At 44.7% G+C, this 25792-nt stretch overlaps 1 pseudogene; it reads left to right on the forward strand.

The window, feature by feature from the left end:
• The first annotated feature begins 1815 nt into the window (after positions 1-1815).
• Positions 1816-2786, forward strand: LOC118597067 (annotated as a pseudogene).
• Positions 2787-25792: the final 23006 nt, after the last annotated feature.

A 25792-nucleotide genomic window follows, 5' to 3' on the forward strand; every position in this document is an offset into this window, starting at 1 on the left:
TGAATGTGGGGAATGGAGAGAGATTATTTTGATGACACATGCCAATACATTTGTCCCTTTGATTTAGATCTCTGTCTCTTGAAGCCAACTTGTCCTTTCAGTTTCAAAATTTCTCAGTCCTTGGCTTCTCAGCCTTTTGAAATTTGACCCAAATACCTCTCCAGCATGTTCTCTTTCCACAGCCCTGTCACTTGCTGTACAGCTGGTGCCCAGGGAGCTAGATGATTGCAAGGCCCTGAGCCTAGCCCTCTGAAGACTGACATGCCTTCCAACAGGCTTTCAGGGAGCATGTCACTCCTGAGGCTTCTTTTCGCATAGGATTCAGATCCTGGTAGTCAGCTATACTTACTAAGCCCTTCCCATACAAGCTAAGTGCTGGCCACTCAGAGCCCACATTCACAGCTCCTACCATGCTGGACTTAGAGGTCCAGGAGAGAGCTGTAGGCGGATTTTTCTTTGGACTGCCAGCTCACAAAAAACGACACAGAGACTTGTTAATTATGAAAGCTCAGCCTATAGCTTAGGCTTATACCACTAGCTCTTATAACTAAAATTAATTCTTTTCTATTCATCTATGTGTTGCTACGTGACTCATGGCTTTTACCTCTCCTCCTGCATGTCTGTTCCCTCTGTCTCCGCTGGCAACTTCTCCTTTCTTTTTCCCAGAGCTCTCTGTCCAGAAGTCCCTGCTATACTTCTTGCCTAGCTATCGGCCATTTAGCTTTCTATTAAGCCAATCACAGTGACACATCTTCACACAGTGTAAAGGAATATTCCACAACAGAGAACACTGAGTAATGGAGTTGTATCCTAGAACACAAATCCTTGGGAAGAATTCACACAGCTGCTGCTCTGAAGATTGAGCCTGCATCACGGAGAAAACCATTCTTGTGTCAGGCTGCATTCTGTCACTAGAATGAAATTCTGGAGACAACTAACTTATGCAAAAGGTTGTTTGGGTTTTGTGTTTTCAAGGTTTTGGTCTGTGTTTGCTTTGAACATGTAATGAGACAACATGTTTTAGAGGGGACAAAGCATTCTCCTCATGGCCAGGGAACAAAAGTAAAGAAGATGCTGAGACCCTATCGCCCTCAAAGGCATACCTCATACAATCTAAACACCCCCAAAGAGGTCCCCCACAGCACCAGCATGGGCCCAAACCTTTGACACACAGGTCTTCCGGGAACATCCAGGATCCTAACACTCTGGTTCTGTCCCTGTCACACTTTCCCACTGTCATCTTATGTAGAACAGAAAAAAGAGAGACAGGACAAAATCCACGAGGAGCAAATAGGGCAAACAGGTCTCTTTTATCACCCTCTTCCTCGGTCCCCACCCAAGAGCCCCATCCCAAGGTAGTAATCAGTTTCTTATCCCGCCCAAAGCAAGTCTGTGCACACTTGAGAACGTGTGTGTCTGTCCTCCCCGGCCCTGCTTTTCCCCACACAGAGCTGGCCTTTGTACTTCTTTTTCCACTAGGAACAGTCCCTGGAAGTTGAGTATTACTGGCATGTGCCTGTGATTACTGGCATTTGGGAGGCAGAGACAGAGGAATCAGAAGTTAAAGGTCATTCTTGGCTATATAGTGAGCTTGAGGTCAGTCTGGGTTACAAGAAATATTATCTATATAGATACTAACAAGAAAGGAAAGATAATATCCTGAAGAAAATATTCTTTTTAATTATTACACAATATTAAATAGAACAGTGAGAAATCTATTACTTTAAAAACCTTCTTTTGGCTGGAGCCACTGTCATGGAACCTGGACCATGTCACTGGGTGCCTGAGGCCACCCCTTGTGTGCCTGTGGTCCCTTTTCGTTCCAGGTCCAAAATGGCAACCCTCAAGGACCAGCTGATTGTGATTCTTCTTAAGGAAGAACAAGCCCCCCCAGAACAAGATTACAGCTGTTGGGGTGAGTACTGTTGGCAAGGCTTGTGCCATCAGTATCTTAATGAAGGACTTGGCAGGTGAGCTTGCCCTTGTTGATGTTGAGCAAGACAAACTGAAGGGAGAGATGAGGGATCTCCAGCATTGCAGCGCCAAAAATGGTCTCTGGCCAAGGCTGTGGTGTGACTGTGAGTTCCAGGCTAGCCATTGCCATAGCAGAAGCCCACCAGCAAGAGGGAGGAAGCCGTCTCAATGTGGTCCAGGGAAACGTGAACATTGTCAGCCTCATTGTTCCCAACATTGTGAAGTCCAGTCCAAACTGCAAGCTGCTTGTTGCTTCAAACACAGTGGCTATCTTAACCTCTGTGGCCCGTGGCTTTCCTAAAACCTGAGTTCTTGGAAGTGGTTGCCATCTGGATTCAGCTCCATTCCATTACCTGGTGGGAGAAAGGCTGGGAGTTCACCCACTGAGCTATCGTGGATGGGTCCTTGGGGAGTGCCTATGTGGTGTGGTATAAATGTTGCTGGCGTCTCCCCGAAGAATCTCGGCCTAGAACTAAGCACTGACACAGACAAAGAGCAGTGGAAAGAGGCTCACAGATGGTTGACAGCGCCTGTGAGGTGCTCGGGTGGAGGGGTCCTATGTCCTGGGCTGTCGACCTCTCTGTGGCAGACTTGGCCAAGAGCAAAATGAAGAATCTTAGGAGCGCATCTCCCATTTCCACCGTGATTAAGGCTCTCTATGGAATAAAGGATGACACCTTCTTCAGGGTCCCTGTATTCTGGGACAAAGTGGGGTTGTGAGGGTTGTGAGGGTGGCGCAGGCTCCTGAAGAGGAGGCCCGCTTGAAGGAGAGAGCTGCAGTTCTAAAGCTGATGCTAGCGTTGACCCGTTGAGTGGCCGGCTCGTCGCAGACTTGCAGGAGGCATCCCGCTTCAGCCTCCCGAGTATTGGATTACCAGTGTTTGCCCTCAAGCCTGACTTCTGTCTTACTATTTCTATGAATGAGAAAAGAAAACTCAATAATGAATGGGAAATACACATGTCTAATAAACAGTTCAGCCTCGGCCATGTGTAGTAGTGTACACCTGTAATCCCAGTGCTCTGGAGACTAAGGCGGAAGGATAGCAAATATCCTGGGCTACCTGAGTACCAACCAATAACAACGACGACGACAAAACAGTTCAAGGCAACTGCTTTTGGAGCGGCAGCTGTGTACTAGGTTCAGCCTGCCTGACGTTCTGAGGAGGTGTAAAAACGTAGTTCTTCTTCCTTTTTTAAAAGATATTTGCCAGTGCCTTGCTTTCCCAGGACTCTGGGCTTTCTAACTCTTATCTCTGAATCGACTTCCTTGTTTGTTTTGAGACAAGTTTTTACTATGTAGCCCTACATAGGCTAACTCACTATGTGTAGACCAGGCTAGTCTGGAATACATAGATCTGCCTGCCTCTGCCTCCCAAGTGCTGGGATAGATGTGACCAGCACCAGCTACCTGCCTTTGTCATACGATTGCATACAGAATTCCCACCCCAGCTCCAAAAGGCCAGGCCTTCTCTCTCCTCACTCTCCTTCCTCCAGGCAACTGCCGAGATTGACAGTTTGCCTCCCCCGCTGCTCTTCTTTTTTAACTATAATTAAATTATCCTTGAGATTATTTGTTTAGATTACATCTTTTATTTCAGAAAATGATGCCACTTTGGCAGTGGGAGCAAAATAATGGATGCTTTCAGAAAGAAGTTCCTAGCAGCAAGATACTTAAGGTTTGAAATCTTTGTCCGGTAATGGCACTTCTAGGAGTCCATGCTATGGGTGTAACCATCAAAACAGACCAAGATTAATGCACACAGATAAGTACTGTTTTAGCTGGTGAACTTGAAAGCCTGTTTGAAAAGCTATTTGAAAGCCATTGTTTTCTAAGTAAGGCATGTTGTGTTTCACCAGGAAGGCCACAGGAAAACTGTTTCCAACTATATTGACAAGGGAAAATGTGTACATTATATTAAAAGCAGGATACAAAACTTCTTATGCAGTGAGATTACAACTCCATAAATACATGAAAAAATAGAAATATGTTAAAGCAGTTGGTACTCGTGTTTGTTAGGGCCCACAGATCACTCTACAAAAGATTACCACTCACATATGCAAAAGCAAAAGCATTTATTTCTTGAATTAACCATTAATCAAGAATTCCTGCATGCAGGGGTCACCCACACAACAAAATGGTGACCACCCCCAGAGAAGCTCACAGGCTCCTTATAGACAACCAGGAGGGGATTAGGTCATCCGAAACAGGACTGGCCAATCGAGCAGCAGTCACATTAATATGTTTCTGATGGGCTGGTACTGTAAGTGCTGAATCATGCCTGGCATGCAATATGTCCCTCACCTGCCTTATTGGACACTGAACTGAAACAGAAATGGAGGAGCTCTAAACAGAAGCTGAAACGCAGGCCTAGTAGACACTGGGGCTGGGAGAAACCCACTGTGGTGTTCCATGGCCTTTCAGTGTTTAAAGAGGTTGCACGTGTTGTCTCCTACCCTTACCTGTCTGTTATTTCTCCAGTTTTATACTGTTCCTGTTCTTTGTGGTCTAAGAAGAATCCTGCACAAAACAACACACAAGCAGACTGTCACCTCCAGGCTGTGGGGCTAGCTTGGATGGTAAAGGGAGCAAGCGTGAGGATCTAGGTTTGGTCTCCAGTAACCCTTTTTAGGAGCTGGGTGTGGCCTTTTGTGCTTCTTATTCCAGCACAGGGGGGTCACAGACAGGAGGACCGTTGGGGCACTGGCTCGTTCAGTACAGTTGGTGAGGTGTAGAGAGACCTTACTTGTCTCACCAACAAGCAAATGAGGTGTGGGGTTGGACAGATGGCCCAGTGGTTAAGCAAAGGATGGATTTGGTTCCCAGGACCCACACTGAGCCACTCACAACCATCTGTAACTTCGGCTCTGGGGCCCTCTAGCCTCTGTGGATACCTGCCTAGCATGTGTTTGTGCATGTATACACACACACACACACACACACACACACACACACACACACACACACACACACGAGGGGGCAGTGACTTCTTTTCTTCCTTCCCTTGCCTCACCTGACAGACTCTTTTTGAAGTAGCCTCTGGTGGTGAAAGCAAATTACAGGGAGCTCTAGAAGAGTGTGGTGCTCAACCTAGGCTGTCCACTGTAGGATTTGGGGAGCTTTCAAACACGGCTGCCCACCATCTCCCTTCCCTGGCCGTACCTTTGAGCCTCAGTGTTTACTCAGCCTGAGGTGAGACCTTCAACCTGTTCTGAAACTCCTTCTGTGGTCCTGATGACTCTCCTGAGTCCCACCATTCCAGATCCCAGGCTTCCTGGCCTGCATCTATCCAGCACTTCCCTGTCTTGTTTCCAGGCAGGAAGTCATCCCAGTGCTGGCCAGAGACTCCAGAGATATCTTAGATCAGCCCTTTGGCATCAGCTACAGCCTTTGTTGTTTTTCAAAGGTGTTTACTTTCACATTGACAACGGTCTGCAGTGGGGCTGCCTTTCTGTGTAGGCAACAAGGTAAGTGAATCAGCAGAGAAGCCAACCCAGTTCAGACAAGCTGGGGACAACCTCCAGCCCCGCAGCATGACAATGTGACAGTCTGACTGAAGCAGTTTTCTTGGTTTGGAGATGGAATACTCAGCTTATATTCAGTGTAAGAATACAGGGACAGGGAAATCTCAATCATTATCAGGCCTTAAACAAATGCATGATCGTATAGCTCCATTTTTATACAATAACGACACCAGTAAATGTTACCAGTTTTTAGCACTTCACTAAGAACCAGCGACCTATTCTCGATGTGTGCACGTGCATGCGTGTGTGTGTGTGTGTGTGTGTGTGTGTGTGTGTGTGTGTGTGTGAAGAGGTCCGAGGACAACCTTTGCGAGTTAAGGTGAAGGTGCTTGTTGCTGAATTTACCTTGCTGGGTTCTAACGAGAGCCCGCGGAGCTGAGAGCTTTGTTTTCATCCTTGCTTATAGCTCCTTCCTCTGACATTAAATGTAATTTGAGCTGTCCTCAGAACCAAGAGACTTAGAAAAACACTCTCGGGAGGCCGCAGACATGGTACACCCCCTCAGAATTGCTGGGTCCCTATTTATAGTTTCGATTTTCCCTTGTGCTAGGCTGTACTACCACCATTTCTGCTGTGGGGTACTTACTTCTACTGGCCGCTCTTTGTAAGTGCTGCCCAGGGCTCAGACACTAGGTCTGGAAGCTTGATGGGGTTTTTTAAAAAGTAAAAGTAAATAAGTCATGAAAGAAGGCTGAATTTTCAGAGTATGTAAATGATCTCAATACAGCTGTTACAAAAGTTAAGTGAATGATAACAGATGTCTAGTGTCATGTGAGAGCTAGCCTATGACGGCTCAGACGCTTTCCTTGTTTACTTTTAGCTCTGGGCTCTAATCCAATCGATGAATGTCTTTCTCAAAGTAGCCTTTGGTTCCGAGGAATCAAAACACAGTGGGGCCAGCCCCGGTAATGGGAGATCAAACAACCCAACTAGAGAAGACAGCTTGTCTGACTCCCTGCTTGCTCTCCTAATTTTTTGCCCTGCTTCCCTTCAGTTCCATTTTCTGCTTACAGCCTATTCTTTATCTCTACAAAGTGCTTGTTTGTTTATGAGACAAGGTTTTACATAGCCCAGGCTGGTCTTAAAACTCTCTATGTAGCCAAGGGTGGCCTTGAACTTCTGATCCTCCTGCCTCCACCTCCTTGGTGATGGGATTGTAAGTGTGTACCGCCATGCCTGGTTTATGTAGTACTGGGACTTGAGCTCAAGGCTTCAACCCAAGGCTCCATTCATGCTAACTAGGCAAGTGTTTTATCAACTGATTTACATCCTTAGATTCCCAGTGTCCCTCTTCAGAGTAGGTCAACTCTTCACACTGCTTGTGATCTTCATCATGACCTCAGGTCTTCAGTGTCAGCAATGTCCAATTCAGCTCTTGTGTCTAACAACATGATTGCCTCAGTTTGAGCTAAGTGTCTGTCCCTGGTTAGACTAGCTAGTCAGGAAGCTGAGCAGGGCAAGGGACAATCTTAGCCTGCAGGCCAGCAGGCGCTAAGCAACTCCTGGCAGGGACGAAATGATTGACATTTTGACCAGTGTAATTTCTAAATTTCAGAGCTGATAGTGCATGTTAAATATTTTGTCTTTCATTTCTATGTCCATCTTCATTCATCAATTAAAATCTTGCTAACAGCAGACAAATTGTTTGTGGTTCCACTGTCTGGAATTAGATGATTCGCCTAGTCAGCAGCCTCTTTTGGTTTTCATTCACAATAACACAGTAAAAGGCAATTTCCCGCTTTGATTCCTTTCTGTCAGGACTCTGTTACTCATTCCTCTTTGTAAAACTGTACTTCTTATGAAAGCAAAGCATAATAAAGATTTAATTAATTAAGTTTATGTATGGAGGGTATGCCTGTATGTGTACCATGTGTGAGCCGGGTGCCTGAGGAGGTCAGAAGAGGGTGTCAGGTGGAACTGGAATTACAGGCAGTTGTGAGCTACCACGTGGGTGCTGGGAACCAAACCTGAGTCTTCTGCAAAAGCAGAAATGACCCCTGAGTCATTTCTCCAGCCCCCTAATTTTATTTTTGATTATGCATGTGTATGTATGTGGATATGTGCATATGAGTGTAAGCGCCTTCAGAGGCCAGAGACAGCAGTTCCTTTGGCAGAAGTTACAGACAGTTGTGAGCCACCGGACATGGGTGCTGGGAACTAAATTTGGGTCCTCTGCAAGAGCAGTGCACTCCTAACTACTGAGCACCCCCTCAATCCCCCAGCCCCAGACCACATGTGGTTCTGGGGAGGAACTCAGAGCGTTGGCATACTAGTTAAACCCTGTACCACTAAGCTATATCTCTAGCTCCAAAAGCAAGGAATTGCTTCCTTCTTCTTCATAAAATATTTTGAAAACATTAAGAGACAATTTTTGCCAGTGTCAGTGCTGGTGACTAAGGTATGGTGTCTTGAGCGTAAGGAATTATATTTGAGGTCTTTATATAGTTGTGGTGGCTTTGTCACATTAAGGTTATCCATGGTTTCTAAAGGCATTGTGTGTGAGACACTACTAGCTGCTTACTGAGCAGCCATCTGTGGGTAAAGTCACTACCACACACACTGGAACAAGAAGGTAAGTGACATGCTTCCTGGTCTTCCCCAGTCTGTTATTAACATATGACTCAGTCTTGGCCAATGGGAACTGAGAAAAAAAAAATCAGTGCAAAAACTTCTGGGGAGATTTTTCTTCCTGTTCGGAGAGGGGTGGGAGTATGAATATGGCCATTTGAATATGGCCATTAAAGGATACAGTGCTTGGCATTTTGATGGCCATTTTGGATAAGGTAAATCACGACAATAGCGGATACATTGCTCTAGAATCCTGATATGGTTGTATCATTTATTTAGTCATCCACCGTCGTCTTCTGGGTTTCTTGTTTTGAAGGAAATTCACCCACACTAATCTCTGTTGCTTAATCACTTTTATTTTCGTATATTAAATTATTTTACTTGCAACCAAAAGCACATAGACACAGATTATATAATTTGATCCTATGAATCAAAAGCACGATTGACAATTGGGTTGGAGGTTTGCCCTCAGACTTCACCCAGATCCTCCCTCATCCTGATGCCTGGGTTCCTTCTCTTCTCATTTCCTGTCCTGGCTAACCAGGTCTGCAGCCTCTCATCAGCCCCTGAGAATCCTGTCTTTATCTCTGTCCCTTCCTCTGCTGGGCTTCATCACCTGAAGATGTTGATGCACAAGGAAAATGGCCATTGCAGTTGGAGAGGTCACAGCTTCAGGCCTCCCAGACTTCCTGGGTCTTTAATATCATCTCCTTTCTGTTTGTTTGTTATTATTCTCCTCCAGCCTCTTTCCCAGCCTTGCCTCTTCCCTCCCTCAGAATATCCTCTGGGTGGGACACCATCTAACTCTCTGCTCTTCTACTCCGTTTCCCTAGGGTGAGAAGGACTCTGTTTTTCTCACGCTGAGTCTCTAGTCTTTCTGCTTCTCTGGCAATCAGTCCTACTACAGAGCATCTCGTCAACTGTCCTCCGTCCATCTCAATAGAGACATTCCCTCGTCTTCTACCCTCTTTTGCATATAAAACCTAATACACCATAGACCTAAATGTCAAACACAAGGGCACAGCCCTTTCAGAAAAATCAGAGAGCCCTGAGCGAGGCGGTGATTCTGTGATAGAATGTGGAAGAAATCCCGGCAGTGGTGCCGCACACCTTTAATCCCAGCACTCGGGAGGCAGAGCCAGGTGGATCTCTGTGACTTTGAGGCCAGCCTGGGCTACAGAACAAGCTACAGGACAGGCACCAAAACTACACAGAGAAACCCTGTCTCAAAAAATAAAACAAAAAAATGTGAAACCATAAATCATAAAAGAAAAAAGGGATTAATTGGACTTCATCAAAATATTAAACTTACTCAAAAGACACTAGAGCAAATGAAAAGGCAAACCACAGATGAGGAAAATGTTTGAAAAACACCTATCTGAATTTAAAAAAAAAAAAAGGTAATTCAGAGTATGTAAAGGCTCTCACAGTCTGGGGCTGGAGACTCTCAGGGTTAGAGCACTGGTTGCTCGTTCAGCTTGGGTTCCCAGCAGCCTCATGATGGCTCACAACCATCCATAGCTCCAGTTCCCCAGGATCTGATGGCCTCTTCTGGCCCCTATGGCACCAGCTTTGCATGTGGTGCACAGACATGAAGGCAAAGCACTCACAAACAAAATATAAAACCAATTTTTAAAAAAGACTCTCACAATCCACTAATGAGAAAACAACCCCATCTTTAAAACTTAAAACAAGCTAAAGATCTGAACTTCTGCAAAGAGCAGGCACAAAGGCTGAACAAACAGATGAAGAAATCCTCAAGCACTTAGCAGGATGTGCACACAGTGAGACATTTAATAAAAGCTGTTAAGGATGCACCACTCTGCAGGTGCTGCTCCACTTATAGGTATTATGTTCCAATAAAAGTGAAAGCCAATGGAGTCTGACTTTCTTGTCTGGACTGCCAACCTCCAAATAATGACATGGAGACTTTTTATTAATTATAAAAGTTTGGCATTTAGCTTAGGCTTGTTAACAACTAGCTCTTATAACTTAACCTCTTTCTATTTATCTCTGTTTTGCCATGTGGCTTCCATTCTGTATGTCCAACTCTCTCCATATCTCACTGGTGTCTCTTGCACACCTAGATTCACCGCGAGTTCTTCTCTCTACCAGGAAGTTCTGCCTATTTTCTCCTGCCTAGCTATTGATTGTTTAGCTTTTTGTTTTATTAAACCAATCACAGTGACATATCTTCACACAGTGTAAACAAATATCCTACAACAAGCCAAAATTAATATTCTCAATCTGCCAGATCTCAAAGCTAAGCCAGATCCACCTTGAGCATCTTCAGAACACCCATGAGCCTATGGTTTGTTAAAGCTGACGCAAGCCCATTTTACGAGGTACAGAGAGCTCATGTGATTTCCTGAACTTCTGTACATGGAAAACAGCATCACAGTGTAGAATATTAACTATGATCTCACAGCTGAGGTTCCTAGATTGTGAAGGACTCTCATATTACATTTGCTAGCCCAAAAGATCCAAATTAAAAATTCAGAGTTCAATTTCTACTAAGTGTCAAATTACTTATCATGTAAAGTCAAAAGCTAAACTTTTAAAAATGACAATATTAAGTTCTGAGGAAAATACAAAGCAAAAAGAATCTAATATATTATTGAGGGCGTGTGTGTGTGTGTGTGTGTGTGTGTGTGTGTGTGTGTTACTACTTCGAAAAAGGTTGACAGGTTTTTGTTTGTTTGTTTTTGTTTTATGAAGTTCAATATATGTCCAGCCCCACTCCCTAGGAGTCACTAATAGAAATGAAAATGTATGCCCATACAGAGATCTGCATACAAATTAAAATTGTTCCAAACTGGAAGCAACCCAAATATCCATCAAATTGTGATGCAGCCGTACAATGAAACACTGCTAACCAACCAAACAGAATGAGCTACATGCAACAACAACTTGGGTGAATCTCAAAACCATTATGGTAAATGAAATATGCCAAACACAAAAGACTCTGACTTGGTTATCAAGCAAAACGATTTCTGCTTGAATGACATTGACATGACATTCTGAAAAAGCCAAAGCTACAGGAACAGAAATCTGTGGTTATAAGGACTAAGGTGGTAAAAGGGGGACGTCGGTGGATGATGAAAATGCCATATGGCTTGTTGTGGTTCTGTATCCCTGTTCATCGAGACTTGTGAAACTAGAAAGCTGATATAAAACTTCTAGAACAAAACCTCTTATCCAACATGCATCTTACTGTGTTTATTCACTTACTGGACGGTGAGGTCTCTGTGAGGGAGGGGTAGCTTCTGTCTGGATTTCACTCCACTAGTATTCCTTGTTTGCCAAAGCTGCATTTGTTTCCAGAATTCAAGATGAACAGGACCGTTTTCTCTGCACTCAATATATAACTGGCGCCATTTCTCTCTAGACTCTTCATGGAGGAGTCCTCTACATTTGATGCTGACCTGTCTTCTATTTGGTCCTCAGCTTTATGAATGCAAATATCCCTTCCACTTGGTGTAAGTCTTTCTGGTGAGCTATCAAAGACCTCCTGGTAGCCAAGTTCAATGGCAGCTAACCAATCCTTACTTCATTCATTCTCTTCCTGGTATCTGAACTGCTCATTCCACCCCCTTAGCCTTCTCACCTTTGCTCTGTGTGACGTTTGATTTCTCAGAGGCTACTCTTGGTTAGCCACCAGCTTACAGTATCCAGCAGGGTCCTAGTTCTTAGCCTTTTCAATCACGTTTTTCCCCTGGGAGGTAAGGAGATGAGAACCTACCCTCTTTTTCTACTGATCGGTATGCATTTTTCATGGTCTTTTTTGAGACGGTCTCTTCCTTGTAAAACAGGATGCCCTTGAACTGACTATGTGCCCAAGGATGGCCTTGAATTGGTAATCCTCCTGCCCAAATGTCCCCTGAGCCACCTTGTCCATCTGGAACTCCATGCTTTTAAGGGGACTTCTTAGAAGTCTCACAAATACTTATTTGCATTTGAATTTAGCCACAAACCACAAGTATACTGGGATACTTAGACCCTTATTTCAAATAATGCAGTGGTTTGAACATCTCACAAATTCATGGGTTGGAAATGTAATCCCCGGTGCAGTAGTACAGAGAGGTGAGACTCAGGAGAACTGGACTCAGCCTTCACAAATGAGTTACTGTGTCACTATGGCAGTGGGTTAGCTTTGCTGTCATGGGTTTTGACGCAAGGATGATTCAGAACCCTCTCATGATCTGCCATTCCACCTTCCACCAGGGAGTGATGCAGGCAGAAACCCTCACCAGATGTCAGCCTCTTAACCTTGCACTTCACAGGCGCCAGAGCTGAGAGAAATGAGTTTATTTTTTAAGTAACCCACATCCAGGTATTCTGTTTCAGCAGCATGGAATAGACTAAGACAGGTAGAAATGTGAAAGTAGAAGTTCTTGAGGATGGTGTATTTGCCAGACCACAGTTCTGTCAACCTTATGGTAAAGACTGAGAACACCAAATCCAGGTGGATGAGCTGAACATTTATATGGCCTTCAAGTATTTCCCACAGACTGCTTATGGCCACAAGGAGGAAAATAGAAACTCCACAGTGGAGAAAGAAGACAACTTCCTGACTGGATAATTAAGATTAACATAACCAACGAGGAGCAGGTGGTCACATCATGTGGCCTCCAGATGTGGCCTTCAGAAGGACACCGCATTGCTGATGTGGTATTCCATCTGGACATGCACGATCTGAATCAAATCACAAGGAAATCAGACAAACCCAGACTATAAAGTAACTGACCTGTGCTTTTCAAAATGCCAGGGTCATCAAAGATCGTGAAAAAGCCAGTGAATTGTGCGAGATTGCAGCAGACCGGGGAAACATAATCAAAAACAAATGGAGACCCTGGACAGAATCTTGCACTAACGGAAAAGAAGCTGCCGTGGAGGACATGACTGAGACATGGGACTTGGTGTGCACATTTCGGATCTGCTTCCCTCCTCCGTCTTCAAGCCACTGCCTTCGTTTCTTCTCTCAGCATTTCTCCCCCTTCTAGAACTTTCCAACGGTATTGCTGAGTGCTTCACTGTCTTACCCTTCCAGTCTGTTTATTGTCATCAGAAGTCAATTACTTTTTAAAGTACAGGGCTGACCATAATTTACTCCTAAATAGAACGCACCATGTCTTGCTATTGCCCTCCCTCCTCTGGCATAGCACACCTTCTCCACGGAGATTCGGATCTCCTTGCTGGCCATTTCCTTCCCTCAGCTCCCACGTGGGTCCGGCCGATTGATTCTCCCACCCTTGGTAGACATAACATAATCCCTAGCATAAGACAGCAAAGACAGCACTGGAATGGGATATGCCAGCAAGAAAAGCAGCTATTTTTAATCTTTTGACCAAGTTTGAAATACAAATCACGGTCTCCTGTGAAATGACTCCATTGCAGTTTTAAAAAATTATCTTTATAAAAATAAATAAGTGTCTAATGCCTGTGCTAACCGAAAGGGAAGAGTAAATGAAGATGGGCTTGTTGGCTGACTTCCATCTTAAAATTTCCTGTGAAGCTATTAGATGCAGCCAGCTAAGGACCTCATTATCTGAGTCAGAATTATTCTATCAACAGCCATTTCCCCTGCCACAGCTGGTGCTGAGAGCCATATGTCACAAGACTCTCTCTGTCCCCAAAATTTAGAACACTTGCTGAATGGAAAATCAATCACTGTTGTTGGATCAAGTGACCCATGGGTTGGTTCCCAGGAGGACTTTCTTTTATATTTTAGTTATGTGGTGAAAACTCATGGCTTTCCTTACCCATGTGGCTTTTCTCCTATTTCCCATCTGCTTACTTTCTATAATTTTGCCAAAATGTGATCCCATCATCCTTTGCAATAAACAAGGGCTGTTTCCTTGCTTACTCTCAGAAACAAGAACAGAATTGCTTTCAGTCATGAATTGACAGAATTTACTTATTCTGAACTTATCAAACAATAATACCAACAAATAAATACTTTCTTAGAATTCATGATTAATTTCTATATATTAATATCTATCTCATGCATCTATATCTATCTATTCTCAAAGCCACATTTTAATGCATCTTCTCTAACTTTAACAGTCATTTTCTTGAGAGTCAAGGCTGTATTAGTGGAATGAACACAAAAATAAGACTGGGAGCTTTATTGGAAATGAGATTATGGATTGTCAGAGTGAGATTATTTATTTGTTTTGCTCTGTGATGCTTTGAATGAGACGTTCCTCCATAGTCTCAGGCATATGAATATTTTATCCCCAGGGGTGGCGCTGTCTGGGGAGGAACTGTGGCCTCGGAGAAAGTGTGCCACTGGAGGCAGGCTTGGAAGGTGTAATGACTCTCTCCATTTCGAGGTTGGCTCTTTGCCTTGTGCTTTTGGTTCAAGATGTGAGCTCTCACTGGGCGGTGATGGTGCACACCTTTAATCCCAGCACTCGGGAGGCAGAGGCAGGTGGATCTCTGTTAGTTCGAGGCAAGCCTGGATTACAGAGTGAGTTCCAGGAAAGGCATAAAAGCTACACAGAGAAACCCTGTCTTGGAAAAAAAAAAAAAAAAAGATGTGAGCTCTCAGCTTGCCGCTCCAGCTGCCATGCTGCCACAATGCCTGCTGCTTCCCCATGATGAACTCCCACCCATCTGGAACTGCAAGCCCAAATGAGCCCTTCCTTGGTCACAGTGTTTTATTACAGCAATAGAGAAGTAACCAAGATATTGTATATATTCTATAACGTCAAGAGGCATTCTAATTTGTGATGAAATAACTGTGTTCCATTCCACACAGGAGAGATCGTCTCCTTTATAATTCTATGTTTTAGAGAGAATGCTGACATGATATTCCAGATCTATTTCATATCCTTTAGATGCCTCTCTCTCACTCTACTTTGCTCTGTGAGTTAGAAGTCCATTATCTTATGTTCTTAGAATATGTGAAGTAATACATTACTCATGAAAGCAGCGATTGCTAAGCTACAGATCCATTTAAAGTAATCATACTTAAACTCAAAATCATCAAGGATTTATGATTGGATTCCAGGAAACTGATGAAAAAAAAATCTGAGTTACCCTCTTGCTTTTCCAGAGAATATCACTGCTTCATCAATGTCTGTTTAAGTTTCCAGAGTACTAACTAAAGTTCTTATGTAGTTGACAGTTTCAAACACCATGAATTAACTCTCTAAGTTGGGTAAATAACAGCCAATCTACCTACCTCTAAGGCTTGTGGGAAGTCCATAAAAATCATTTTAGGAAAAAGTAAAAGGGGAGATTCTAATGTTAGATGTTATTAATAAGTACAACTAGTTCCTAAACTGCAATATGATCACAGACATGTAAATTATGGAAACCATCTAATACTACCTTCTGACTACAAGGAGACATACAGTCTGCTGACATCATCAAGGATTCTCAATTTCCTGGTCTCATTCTTTGTCAAAGTAAATGAGCTGTGCTTAATAACCTGCAGTGAGGTAGACCTTCTATTGTGTGTGAGTTGGGATTCTCTAAAGGAACAAAGTGATAGAATATACATGTAGATATGTCTATGCATCTACCTATCCATCTACCTATCTATCTATCTATCTATCTATCTATCATCTATCTATCTATCTATCTATCTATCTATCCATCTATCTATTCTGGTTTTGTTGTGGAATATTAGTTTAAGATGTGTTATATTTGTTTATGCTATGGAATATTTGTTTAGTAATACAAAGATGTGTTGAATTCTTTTATGTTGGTTTGTTTGACTCTGTGAAGCTGTGTTATTTTGCCTGTCTAAAATGCCTGATGGTTTAATAAAGAGCTGAATGACCAATAGCAAGGCAGGAGAGAGAAGTAGGCGGGGCTGCCAGGCAGAGAGACTAAATAGGAGGAGAAATCTAGGCTCAAAAGAGAAGAGGAGGAAGGAGAGAGAGAAGGAGGAGAGGAGGATGGCAGGGGCAGCCACCCAGCCACACAGCCATACAGCCACCCAGCCACCCAGCCATATAGTCAGTCACACAGCCACACAGCCACACAGCCACCCAGCCAACCATGAAGTAAGAAGGAAAGAAAGACATATAGAATAAAGAAAGATAAAAGCCCAGAAGCAAAACATAGTTAAAGAGAAACAGGATAATTTAAGTTAGAAAAGCTGGCTAGAAACAAGCCAAGCTAAGGCTGGGCATTCATAAGTAAGAATAAGTCTCTATGTATTTATTTGGGAACTGGGTATTGGGCCCCCAAAGAGTTAAAAAAAAAAAAAAAAACACCTGTATGACTTGTTATGCTAAACACCAAAGCTAAAGCAGCTTGGAGAGGAAAGAGTTGATTTCATCTTAAAAGTTACAATCCACCATTGAGGGAAGCTAAGACAGGAACAAGGCAAGAGCTTGAACCAGAAACCCTGGAGGAATGCTACCCAGTGGCTGACTCCTAGGCTCACATTTAGCTCCCTTTCTAATATAGCCCAGACCCACCTGCCTAGGGATAGCATCACCCACAGTAGCTGGTCTCTCCTATATCAATTTTAGCAAATATCTCAAAAACATGTTCACAAGGCCAATCTGATCAAGCTAGTTCCTCAGCTGAGGTTCTCTCTTCCCAGTTGACTCTAGTCATATGTCAAGCTAACAGCTGGAGTTACCTGTGGGCATACGTGTGTGTGTGTGTGTGTGTGTGTGTGTGTGTGTGTGTGTGTGTGTGTGTTTTACATGTAAAACACATACACAAACACACATTGTTTGATTGGCTTACACAGTGACTAGTTCAACAATGACTGGCTATAAACTGAAGAACCAGAGAAACCAGGAGCTCCAACTAAGAAGCCAGAAGCCTCCGAACAAGAGGAAGCAATGATGTGGTCCCAGGCCAAGGCTGAAGGCGTGGCTACTTCCAGAGAGTCAGAGGTGCGGGTCTAGATTTAAGGATTCAAGAAGCTGTCTTATGATGCTCTCGGCAGGCTCCCTGCCAGCTTTCGCTCCACTTGGGGCCCAGCCTATTGAGTAATTCCAGCTGCATTCAGGTGCTTGTTTCTCCCTCTGTTCACTCACCGCATGCCTGTTGTCTTGGAAGCACCCTCACAGACAGATACATTTGGAGGTGTGCTTGACTAACTTGCCAGGCACCTCTCCTGCCAACCATTAATTACCACAGGCCCAGCCTCTGTCAACTCGATTCCCAAACACATCTTGAACCATACTTTCTCTCCAAATAAATAGCATTACTAAGTCATAACTTGGCCTAATGTGGTAGAAACTGGCCTGCACACTACTGAATATGCATCCTTCCTCTAAGAGGTGAAGTTTTCTAAGTAGTTCTTTCTCTCCTCTCATAACTTAAATACTATAAGAGAAAGCTCCCAGCACCTAATACCAACACAGCAAATCAATGCTGAGACAAAGGCCTAGGATGAGAACAAAGACAGCTCTTGAATACGCGCTATACAGACACAAACCCGTATTTCCCTAAAACGGGACATATAACAATCATAGTTTTCAGTAACTGGTCACAGGGTTGTAGCTAGTATTTATAACTATATTCCTCTATTACCCATTCTGTATTTTCTCTGCCTTCAGCAAATACCTCAGCAAGCTTTGGTCCTTTATCTGGAGGGACCAACCATCTTCAGTCCTAAAGGGTCCGGGCCATTTTCATCGCACCTGGATATGGTTTGAGTGTTGAAGTTTTCCGTTGACTTTAATAATGGCTTGGTGACACTAATAGATGCCCTAAGGGGCCTCCTGTGCTCCAGACTGCTGTGGCCGATATGCTGGGTCCTGGAGACCTAACCGAGAGTGATGTGAGGACCAAGGGAAATAGACATAAGAAACAGAATGCTGGGGGGGGGGGGGGGGGGGGCGGTGAGCTCAGAGGGAGAGCTCAACTCGGTGAGTTTATTATGCACAGTGCAAATGAGGAGGTAGGGTAAGGAAGGTCTCCGTAGATCAGTGGGGGATGTGATCATGTAGTCCTGTGGGAGGGCGAGCTGTGCTCAATACTCTGCAGAAATTGTTTTTAGCTAAATGTCAACCTTTTGTCAACCTTCTTACTGGAACCTGGGGAAAGCCTTGCATTCCCATGTGTCTGAGGCATTGGTGCCCTTAGCATGACTGTGCTTGTGCCGTGAAAGCTCATTTACACAGGGTTTACACAGGGTACATGTGTTCCCCACACCAGACACCTTCTGCCCTGGCACCAGTGAGGAGTAGTTCTACATACACCCTTCTTTCCCAAATGTCTTTACACCAACCTCCCTTTCCTTCCTTCCTTCCTTCCTTCCTTCCTTCCTTCCTTCCTTCCTTCCTTCCTTCTTTCTTTCTTTCTTTCTTTCTTTTTTTTCGAGACAGGGTTTCTCTGTGTAGTTCTGATGCCTGTCCTAGATCTTGCTCTGTAGACCAGGCTGGCCTCGAACTCACAGAGATTCGATTGGCTCTGCCTTCCGAGTGCTGAGATTAAAGACGTGCACCACCACCGCCTGGCTTTATCACCAACTTTTCAATCATGTTCCTCCCAAGTCCCTGCCCCTCTCACTAAATCATTTTCTATAGCTGGGGCTTGGTGTACAGTCACACATCTGGCCATTTTTCTCTCCAAGGACAATTTATGACCAAGTGCAAGCCCACTATGGAGATTCCCCTTCACCATCCTCCTTAGGGATGTCTAGAAAGGTCCTACAGTGCAACAGTTTTGTCCACATTCAGGTAGTGTCTGTATAATGTGTAGAACCATCTATAACCCACAACCTATCCAGAATCTTCTCTTCTGTTCCCAACTGATAATAGATGCACAGTGGGGGCCAAAGGCTTTGTAGCAGGAGTAGGAGCCACAGGAATTAGGACCATTTCTTCATTAACTCACTTGCACCTTCAGGACCTGCTTGGGCCAGTTATGCCAATACCTGTTCTGTTGGATGACAGATTACTTCTGTGCACACCCAACTATGGAGCTTGGTGGGTGAGATCACAGCCAATTCTGGTCCAAATTCAGGCATTCAGTTCCAGCAGGGCCCAACAGCAGGGCTCTCAAAGGGAGAAGAGTTTTCTGCAATGACAGCAGGGCATTGCTCAAAAATCCCAAGGGCCTTTCCTGTGATTCACCTAGGGGAGCCCGCCAAAGACTCCAAACAGCATTTCTGCCACAGACATCTCAAGTATTACTGGGTCTGCTGTATCAAAAGGCCCAAGGGACAGAGAAGCCTGCATAGCAGCTTGGATCTGTTGTAGTCTGGGCCACTCAAACTCAGCAGCTTCTCCAGTCATTCAGCTAGGGTTTTGGATACACACACAAGAGCAGAATGTGCTTCCTCAAAATCCAAAGAGGTACATGGGGTATTGTGCTGTTTTCTTAGTTGTAGGAGGAGCCAGGTACAACTTGTCCTTCACTTTACAAGGGATATCTTGTCATACCCTACATGGTTACACTCCCAGAAATTCTGCTAAGGTGAGTTCCTTGAATTTTATTTGAAGTTTTCCCCCATCATCTGACAGACAAATGCTTTACCAACAATTCTGGGATAGATATTCCCTCTCATCCACTTGATGCAATCATCATAATGTTACAGTGTGACAGACCAGCATAATATTTTGTGGAATAAATAAATGGTCCAAGTCCTGTGAAATTATGTGATTTACCTCTGAGGTAGAACAAAAGAGGCCTACTGCTGGTCTTACTGCTTCTGGTGGGCCATATGGGCAGGTATGGAGAGGAAAAGCAGCTGCTAGATTACCAACTCAAGCAAGGAAACCACATCTGGTTTGGTGATGCAATTGAAGTTACCACCTGACTAAGCTAATGCTAAACCATCTGGCTTCTGCAAAGGCCAAATAGAGTTAGATGGTGGGAACTGCCACTCTGGTATCTTTCAGGTCTCCATGCTGGCACTGATGTCTGTGATCTCTCTAGGGATGCAATCTTTTGTTTTAATTTTCTCAGATAGCGGCAGTTCTGATGCCTTTCCTCAATAGCCTCCACTTCACAGGCCATAGAGAAGTATTGTGGGGCTCTGCCAACTGCTAAGTATATTTACCTCAGTTGTACATCCTGAGTCTGAGGAACGAACCACAGAACAGGTTCAGGACTCAGTGGATCCATTGTGGGTTGGACCTTGACTAAAATCCCAATGATCATCTGACTTCCATCAGGCCCCACTTCAACTGGAGGGCCACGGTGCTGTGTGTGAGCACCTCAGGTCAACATCTGTTCAGATGAGTGTCCAGCCACAGTGCTGTGTGTGAGCACCTCAGGTCAACATCTGTTCAGATGAGTGTCCAGCCACGGTGCTGTGTGTGAGCTGCCCAGGTCAACATCTGTTCAGATGAGTGTCTAGCCACAGTGCTGTGTGTGAGCACCTCAGGCCAACATCTGTTCAGATGAGTGTCCAGCCACAGTGCTGTGTGTGAGCTCCCCAGGTCAACATCTGTTCAGAGTGAGTGTCCAGCCATGGTGCTGTGTGTGAGCTTTCTAGGTCAACACCATTCAGAACCAGTGCCTAGATAATGATACTCCATGTGAGCTCCCCAGGTCAATATTTGTTCAGAGGGAGCGTCCAGCCATGGTGCTGTGTGTGAGCTCCTCAGTTAACATCTGTTCAGAACCAGCGTCCAGCAGGCTAGGACAGGTTGGTTCTTCCTTCCCTTTCCCCAGTGTGCCCTTAGCTTGATGAAAGGCTGTAGGTCCTTAGGAGAAGTTTAACTGTATAACTTTTTGGTGGTGCACCAGGTCCCCTCCTCAAGGCAACATGGCCCCCTTTCACTCCAGGGGTTATGAGTCTGTAAACTGGTTCAAGACTGGAGGTTGGTTGAAGGTCATGATTCTGTTTCTATAGTTCTAGACAGAAACCACATTTTCTGATTATTCAGATTAGACATAACTTAGTAGGCTTCCTAGCTATTTCACCTCTGGGAACACTGTGATTAACCGGCCAAGGCCATAGGTCTACTTGAGTAAGACCATTCTGATCAATGCTTTGTCCCCACCGTCCGTCATGATATTTATTCATCTTGTTTTTGCCCACCTGCCATACTTTCAGTTACACAAACTCAGAGTTTATCTTTGGGACATAAACTTAGCTATACCAATTTCATTTCAACGTTGGGCCCCTCAGAGAAGGTTTATTACTCAGTAGCAGGTTCTAGTCACACCATTAAACTGTTTTTGACATCAGAATAGAGAGAGAGATTTTAAACAGCTTGATTCCGGAATTTCAGGTGTGTTGACTCTGCTCTTCAATTTGCCTCCCTAGGCTAAATATACAAGTCAAGTAACACATGACTTGAGCGTGGCTTGTCTCCTCCAATGCTTGAAGTCTGATTGCCACTGTGACATGATGAGAGGTAGGACCTAGGTAGGGGTGGAGCCCTTTAGAATAGATGGCTGCTTCTCTCATGGGAATGGATGAGGTGCTACAGCGTCTCAGCCCTCCTTTTTAGTCTTGCACTGTATCGTTTGCTCTGCTGGTTTTCACCAGGAGGGACCTTGAGGAGTCGTGTAGATGCTAATGCCATGTTACTGGATTCCCTGAACTGTGAGCCCAAGTAAACCTTTCCTTCGTAAGTTATCCAGTCTCCAGTGTTCTTTCTATTGCAACAGAAAACAGACAAAGATGTCCTTTAGAGAAAACAATTCCATGGTTTTCTTGAGCAAATAGTTTCTAAAGAGTGTTCAGGTTTCCCCAATGCCAGTCTATTTTTTTCCCAATTACTCTTTATCAGTGTCTGCTCTGAGCCTGAGTGATTTGGTCCAAATGTCTCCTCTCATAAAGGTCTTATTTTTTGCTTTTACTTATTATTAGTAGGGGGTGTGCATGGTGTGCAAGTGCAGATGTGTGCATGGTGTGCAAGTACAGATGTGCATATGCCGGGACTCTTGTGCAGGGGGCAGAAGGCAATTTTCAGGAGTTGGCTGTGGATCTGGGAATGGAAATCAGGTTGTCAGGCTTCTACAGCAATCATTTTACCTGCTGAGCCACCTGGCCAGCCCCAAAGACTGACTGACTGACTGTCTGTCTGTCTGTCTGTCTGTCTGTCTGTCTGTCTGCCTGTCTGAGTCAGGATCTCACTATGTACCCCTAGATGACCTGGAACTTACTCTGAAGGCTAGGCTGGCCTTGAACTCACAGAGATCTGCCTGCTTCAGCCTTCCGAATGCTGGATTAAAGGCATGCCACAACACACCTGTCCTGGCCTTATTTTCAAACAGAGAAGTTTACATCCTTGGAGTCAGATATCAACTATCTCTATGTTAGAGTGCATTTATGCTTCTTATTTGAATCATTAGACAGCCACAAGCCAGCCTCACGGGTTCAGACTCATGCCTTTGTACACAGCCTCATGCTGAAAAGGCACATTTGTTTCAGTGTTCTTCTCTCTATTCACTTTGGAGTAGTCTGAATTTTGGTTTGGGGTCTCGCAAATACGTAGCTGGCGCCAACTGACCCTGTAGATAATACTGCTAAGATTAGAATTGCCTATTTTTAAGGTGGCCATTTTCTATTCCTATTTCAGAGATCTGTGAGTCAATTTACACACACACACACAAAAAATCAGTCAAAATTTCCAGATGATAGTCTCAGGGACTTCTTTTTTCTCACCACAGGCTGTTTGTGCTGGGTGTTGTGGGTTTCTGTTACTGACAGCAAAGATCACTGATGGCATGGACCTGAATTCATAGTTGACTAAACAGAAAATCAAGTTTGGACAGGGGTGCATTTAGTTGATAGAGTACTTTTTAGCACACAAGGAAGTCTGGGGTTGGATCCTCAGCTCTGCATAAACCCAATGTGGTGGTGGCACATGCCTGTAAGTCCAGTACCTGGGAAGTAAAGGCAGGAGAATCAACATTCAAGGCTATCCTCAGCTACATAGTGAGCTGAAGGCCAGCCTGGGCTACATGAGACAGTCTCAAAAAAGAAAAATAAAGGTAAACTCAAGAGATACCTCCTCAGCCATTACTGGCTTGCTCCCTCTCTCTACACTGTGGCTCCCACCGGCATCCACTTACTCTCATTTCTTACTGACCATGTATGTGGTGAGCTTAGATGCCACACAGGCTGAGGGAAATGGAAAGAAGAGTACCACAAGCCTGCTTTGGCTGGATAGCGAGGCAGCTGTCAGTCCAGACAGTCTCCTGTGGCTGTTACTTCTCCCTCAGTGTCTCTCATTTAAAAGTTGCTCTTTGGAAAGTGGAGAAGGGACAATGGGCTCATTCTCATCCGGTGTTTGACTGATGAGATCAGTGTGAAGCTTCTGTGGTATTTTCATTTTAATGCAGCACAGCACCCATTGCCTGTTGTTGAGGGTGGTAGGCTTCTAGGAGAATCCCAAGCTCGCAGTTGGTAGGGTGGAAGGCTGTTGGGGCAGGGATGAGGAGGGGAAAAGAGGGGAAAGGTTTCCACAGCTGATCCGAACTCAGGGTAGCTCTGGAAGGCCACTTTTGCTCCCAACAGAGTGGAATTGCTCTGCACATTCAGACAATGAGGCTGAAGGCCGGGTGGGGAGGGAGGGCTCTGAGCTCGCCCCACACTGTGTCAGGTGGTAACTGGGGCACATGCATCCCCGTGAACTGGTTTGAAGGGAGCTGTGTCCTGTGAGTGAGTTTACACTCCTCCAGCCGCCCGCCTTGACTCAGATCATTTCTGCAGTGAAGCAAGCCTGTCCTCAGGCTGCTGCTCCTTGTTTATCTGAGGAGCCTCCCCTGTGGCTGACTGAGAAGTTGTTCCACACTGTTGTAGGACTTGGGCAGTCATACCTGTCATTTTAAATGAAAAGCCAGCTGAAGACTGTTGGTGGACCAATAGTCTAGGAACAAACAGGCACTCTTCAGTCAGTCTGCAGAAGAGGACTGGGGAGAACTGTGATGTTCGGGTTGTTTGTTTTTCTTCTCTGCATGATTTAATTGAGAGAGCCGAGGCTACGTGCAATGTAAAGAGATTCAAAGGCAGAGAGGTCAATGGAGAGGGCTGGATTTGGTCCCGCAGCCCAGGAAGGTTCTTTGGGGAACAGAGGAAGAAGGTGAAAGGCAAGAGGGGCAAAGAAGATGATGGGATTTTGGAATTGATGTGGGAGCACTTCCTTCAAGGGAAGTGACTCGGAGTAAACAAAAATTAAATAACACGACTGTGAGAAAGCACTTTCCCAGTGTAGGCAGGGTTTTAAGGTGAAACCTGGACTTCCCATGAAGAAAGGTGTGTCATCCTGAAGTGATTTAGGGCTCCAGGAATGAGAAGCATTGAGGTGGAATTACATCATCTGCCCTTAATAAAAGAGGCTGACTCACCATTTAAGTCTACAAAAGAGAGGCATGTGTTAAAATCTGGATAGCAGTTCTTGCTTTGTTTTTTAATGATAGACTCAAAATGACCAAATCAAAGCACTGGGCACCATCGGGGATGGCTGTCTTGAAGTCTCTGCATGGAGTGGCAAGCAGAGCCCTTCTCACTGGGGCAGAAGACAGACCAGCAGGAACAGTTTGGCTAGAAGGTGTGACACAGTCAGGCTGCATTTGGCTTCACTGGCCTTTTGTCTTAGCTAGGACATGAGGTGGGTGGGGTAAAACAGGCAGCTGGGCCTCGGTTCTCAAGGAAGGGGCCGGTCTCCAGGCCCTTGGATAGAAAGCCAGCTCCCCCTTCAAGACCAGACATCAAGAGTCTAACTGTGACACAAAGGCCCGTTTAGACTGGGCAGCAGTTTGTAGCCCTGGAAAAACTGTACCATCAGTATTTCTTACGAAAGTGTGTCACCTGTTACACAGGCTACTTTATTTTCTGCCATATAATGTGATCATCAATTCAAAATCCTACTCCTGAGACTGTATGAAAATGCTCAACAGCATCTGTTACTTAGAACGTGCTCTGTAAGGTTAAAAGTTATTATGTAATTAAACTACACGTCAACATTTGCCATTCTCCCACCATTTGTCGGTGAGAAAGCTTACTTGGTACTCAAGACAGATGCAGAGCCCTTACCAGCTCTCAGTGCTTCAGCAAGATGTGACATCAGAACAGAGACCTGGCAGGACCAGGGAACTAATGGCACATGGGCCAAGAGGAGAAAAGCAGAAGGAAGAGCCAGTGTGGAGGGAAATGATCCAGTTTTGTCTTAGACACGGCTGGGAAAGTTGATGGTGGGCACATCCAGCAGGCCTGGGAGCAACGGATGGGGCTAACAATGGGGTAGTCTGCTTAGAAACAGTCATGGAAGCCCCGAGGACTGGAAGGCTGATGTGTGTGTGTGTGTGTGTGTGTGTGTGTGTGTGTGTGTGTGTGAGAGAGAGAGAGAGAGAGAGAGAGAGAGAGAGAGAGAGAGAGAGAGAGAGAGACTTTTCAAAGGTCTTTCTTACACAATTTCTTATTTCATCCTCACAAAAAGTTTCCAAAAGTGGGTTCCTGCAGCTCCATCTCAGAGATGAGGACATGGAACTTTCAAGTTGTAACTTGCCCAAGATGTCATGGTTTGGAGTGTTAATTTCATTGAATGATAGTAAAGACCATTACCCAAATTCTATGATCAAATTAAACAAGTTTTATTTTCTGTCAGACAGGACTATCTCCTTAAAGCAGGGTTTGAGAAAATGGCATTTATACAGGAGACACTGGGATTTATATAGCCCCCCAAAACTGCAAGACCAGGGGCTTTTCAAGGATTGGGGGATTTCCAGAGGAACATCTCAAAATTATTTGGCAAAACATCTTATCAGGGTGGAGGTTAGGGTAAAGGGTACAGAATATGTCAAAGTCCAGAAAGTGGGTTAAGACCTGGTCAAATCCAAGGTT

The sequence above is a fragment of the Onychomys torridus genome, chromosome 16, assembly GCF_903995425.1.
Source record: "Onychomys torridus chromosome 16, mOncTor1.1, whole genome shotgun sequence".
Lineage (NCBI taxonomy): Eukaryota > Metazoa > Chordata > Mammalia > Rodentia > Cricetidae > Onychomys > Onychomys torridus.